This window comes from Oryctolagus cuniculus, chromosome 20, assembly GCF_051225735.1.
Source record: "Oryctolagus cuniculus isolate XC-2025 breed Fujian yellow rabbit chromosome 20, ASM5122573v1, whole genome shotgun sequence".
Classification (NCBI taxonomy): Eukaryota; Metazoa; Chordata; class Mammalia; order Lagomorpha; family Leporidae; genus Oryctolagus; species Oryctolagus cuniculus.
In genome coordinates, this window is record NC_142886.1 from 35,609,013 (window position 1) to 35,613,534 (window position 4,522).

General features: G+C 35.2%; 1 pseudogene; it reads left to right on the top strand.

Moving 5' to 3' along the window:
* The first annotated feature begins 3,512 nt into the window (after positions 1-3,512).
* On the top strand, positions 3,513-3,995 carry LOC108178619 (PEST proteolytic signal-containing nuclear protein-like; annotated as a pseudogene).
* The last annotated feature ends 527 nt before the right edge of the window (positions 3,996-4,522 follow it).

The window sequence follows — 4,522 nt, forward strand, 5'->3', positions numbered from 1 at the left end:
CCTAAAAAAAATTCATTAACACATCAATTATTTATATGTTAATATATAATGCATTCTTTCCTAGGTTTTGGAATACAACAGAAAAAAAAAAGACCAGATTCACAGTCATTATGGAACTTATATTCCACTTAACAAGAGGTCAGAGGTAGATGTCAAAATTTACTTTTGTTTAACTGAAGACACTCTGATATTTGATATTGATAATTCCAGTTCTTCCTGTGTCTCACTGTTTCATCCATAAAATAGAAATAATGATAGTTCTTAGCTTGGTGGCAGTTCAGAGGATTGAATGAGTATACATATAACTTACATAAAATAATTGTACTTAGAATATAGCCTGGCACATATTGAGTATTTGATATTATCTATTACTATGGCTTATTTTAAATTCATACATATGGTTTCATTGTGTTGGCTGATAACAGTCTTCTATCTGCTTTTCTACTAGCTATAGTACATATTGTGCCAAATAATATAAACTTTGCCTGGAAACCAATGCTGACAAAAATGGAAATCTGGAACAGATATATAATATCCTTACTCATAAAGTTTACATTCTAATGACAGGCCACAGATGATAAACATATATATATATATGTATATGTATATATATATATATATATGTATGTATATATACTGATGGTGCTACGAAGAAAGTTAAATCAGCTTAAGTAACAGAGAAGACCTGATTGAATTAACAAGAACACCATTCCGCAAAGGTGAGATTTAAGCAGAGACCTGAAAGAATCTGGGAGTAAGTCATATGTGAATTTGGGAGCAGTCCCAACAAAGTAAACAATAACTTTAATGACCCCCTGTAGGCATGAGAATAACTTAGGTTGTTGACCAACAGCAATGAGTCCATTTTTCAAAAGAGAACAGAATCTATGTAGGGAAACCGTAGTGTGCAAGTAATTTTTAAAGACCCTTATACTAGAATTAGTTTATGCTTCACCAGTGGCTATACAATAAAGTCATTTTAGATGTGACTAAAGTATAATTTTCGAAATGGTAAAATCCCAGCTTCTGTGCAACTATAAAATGAATCCTTGTCAAAGATTTTATTCAACGTATTAATTAGTAAGAAAGCCAGTAAGATAAAGACATCAGTTTAAAAAGTGTTTGTGAATAGTGCATATAAATTTTAAAAAGAAATGGGATAAAATTGCGAAGATTAGATTTAAAAAACTGATTATTGTCCTAGAGGGCAATAAATCATAACTGAGATTGTTTGCTACTACACAAAAATTACTTATATCTCTCTTGCACAAAAATCTGCATATTAACGTGTAAACTCATTTAATTGAGTTCTTTAACAAAAATAGGAAAGAGAGCTTTGGGTGTCTCCATTCTCCTTATACTATCAACAAGATATGCCACATGATGTTTGCCTTATTTCGATGTTTTGGTTATTTTTTTTTCCTAACACAATTTAACTGTTGGAGAAATGCAATTTAAGACAATAATTTTATTATATATATATATTATAAAATTATTTGGTCCCATAGTATGTAATAACTTCTGCCATTTATAAAGATTCAGGAAGCTTAGGATACATGCTCATGAAATTAGACAAGTAGAGTTCTCATTCTCCCCTATGATCTTTTTTTTTTTTCCAATAATCTCTTTTGCTTTGCTTAAACAAGTTTGAGTTGGGGTTTGTTTCTTTTGATACAAGCACAGTCCTCCTTACTAGCAAATGAGAGCTCAGGGGAACAACTATTTGAGTTGATTTCATTCCAGAATTTGATCAGTTCAATGGATTGTTCTTATTAGAAACAATTTACTTCTTATCTCAAAGACATTATCTCAACCAATAGCTCTTAATGTGTAGGACTAATTAATTCAGCACACATCCATTCATACTTTGGCGAATATTTTCTCTGAAGAATATGGAATAACTCAAGTTTATTAAGGTCTCAGTTTCTTCTAACTATGTATCGCAGTTAAATGAATATAAGAGAGCTAAACTTTGTAAGTGTTCAAATTTTTGAAATACAAGAGTATTTCCCTTTTCAGATGGTGAATCCTAATTTCTGTTGCTTCCAGGACTTTAATGCAAATATGAGGAATGAGAAGTATTTCCCAACTTTTACTTGTCAGGAGTGGGAAAGAATCACAGGTCTTCAGCAACTTTTATCATATCACTCAGAAAACTTGCTTTCTCTCTGTCTCTTCATCAGATGCTCGCCTCATAGCTCATTGTCTACATATCAGAGTTGAGGATCACAAGGAAACAATTACCATCTCATGACAAGGGGTAGGCAGAAAGTTTCATACTCTTAAAAAATGAGAGTAAGCATTAACAATTACTCAATATGCATTGAGATGAAATTTATTAACCCCTATCCACCACGAAAACCTATAAGCTTCTGCAGACTACCCAAATAGAGGATAATAACTACATTCTGCAGCCCAATTAATTCCATCACCAGAGTAACTCGAACTCTTCCCTTTAGACACAGCTCCACTGTACAACTGAGGGCTAGATTCGTGCCCTGAAGCAAAATAGCTGCTCCTAAGGCAAGATTATAAGCTAGGTTTTATTCCTTTAACCAGGCTGCCCTGTGAAGTCATTTGCGATCGATTTTCTTTTAATTGGAAACAAATTAGTACTGTCTGGAGAGAACAATGTGAACATTGAACCACAATCTTTTGGTGGAGCACACCACAAACATTAACTGTGAGCAATTTTTTTTAACACTTCCTTTTTAGCTACAATTTTTGAGCCTCCCATTATTTTATGTGGCCTCTAGGGTTTCACTATAAGCAAGCCATTAATGCTAATGTGAAAATCTTGCAATGTTTGGAATAAATTAAGCACATGCTGTACCCTAATTATTTTACAGGTATTACTGCTTTGCTGGCTTGGTTGTGAACAGGAAGCTCCCTTTTTTAATCATCTGGTAGATATTAAGCTGAAAGGATCCTGTCTATGCCCATTGCTTAAACTCTGTTTAGTAAACAGACTGCACACAGCTAACTGCTCTGAATTCTCTTTGAAATTAGTGTATAAATAAAAGGCCACCACCGCTGTGTATATTTCTATTTATGAAGCTTCTAACCACAGGGTTGTGCCATCATTAAATGTGTGGGCTGTGGAAGTGACTATGCTGGGGATAAATGTCAATTAGTGCCCATGGGACAGAAGATGAGTCAACTACCTACTGTCTTCAAGACCTTGATAATCACTTTAGAGCTTCTCTAACGCAAAGGTTATTTTTAAAAGGAAGCTGGGGTTAGGTAACATATCAAAGCTTTCATTTATTTAAAGCTGAGTTCTTTAAAGCATGATCCTGAGACCTCTACCATCAGAATTACCAAAATCCTTGTTAGGTATTCAGATTCCTACCTTTGACCTTCTGAATCAGAATTACGGGATGTTGGTCCCCAGATTCAGCTTTCTTAAACACTCCTGGGTGACTCTGGTTCACTGGAGCAATTAGAATCTAATTCACTGGTTCATTCCTAAACTGTAATAAACACCAGGAGAAGTAGTCATGGCGGGGAAAATGGGAGATGGGAAGGCAGGAGAAGAGAAGCCTGAAAAGCCCCCGAGAGCTGGAGCAGCTGGACTAATGGACGGGAAAGCTCCAGCTGCAGCATTTTGGAGAAATCAGCTGCAGAAGCTGCAGACCTCCCAACAAAACCTACAAAGATCTCCGAGTTTGGATTTGCCGCAGGTAGTCAGATGTCAAAGAAAGCATCAGCCATATCCTTCAAACTTGGATCAAATAACCCTAAAGAAACTGTTCTGACTCTTGCTCCAAAAAACCCTTTGAGTAGCAGTGGCTTTTAATAAAGATGAAGACAGTGAACTAGAGAAAATGCCTCCAGAAGCAAAGATGAGAAGACAGCATATTAGAAGGGATATATCAACATCAGCAGGAGCAAATTCCTTCAGTAAAGGAAAGCATGGATTTCCTGATAACCAGAAGCTATAGGAGCAAAACATAAAATCTCACCTGGGAAACGTCCATGACCAAAACAATTAATTGATATGTTTCAAAATTGAGCTGTTGGGTGGGTGTAAAGTTAAAAGGAACATTCTTTTTTAAAGAATGGTATAAGCCAATTTTTTTTCATTTTCTTTAAGATTGAGTGGTACTTTAATAAATGAGATTTTGGAATTAGAGGTAATTTATGTTTTATACACAGATTCAGACACTTGCTAATTTTATATTTTCATGTGATTAGTTTCCAAAGGTTACAGATATGAAATCAGAAAAGGAAAAAAAATAAAAAATAAATAAAAAATCATTGGAAGATGTCTTTTTCTCACCTCATTTTCCCTAGACAAATTTCTTTGGGTCTTACCTTAATTCCCAGACTTGTTCCTAGAATAAGGAAGACAAAATTGTACAGTCACATTTAAGGTCTGTGTTTCAGGCTACTTTTTTTTTTTTTTTTACAGGCAGAGAGAAAGGTCTTCCTTTTGCTGTTGGTTCACCCTCCAATGGCCGCCGCCACCGGCACGCTGTGGCCGGCGCACCGTGCTGATCAGAAGCCAGGAGCCAGGTGC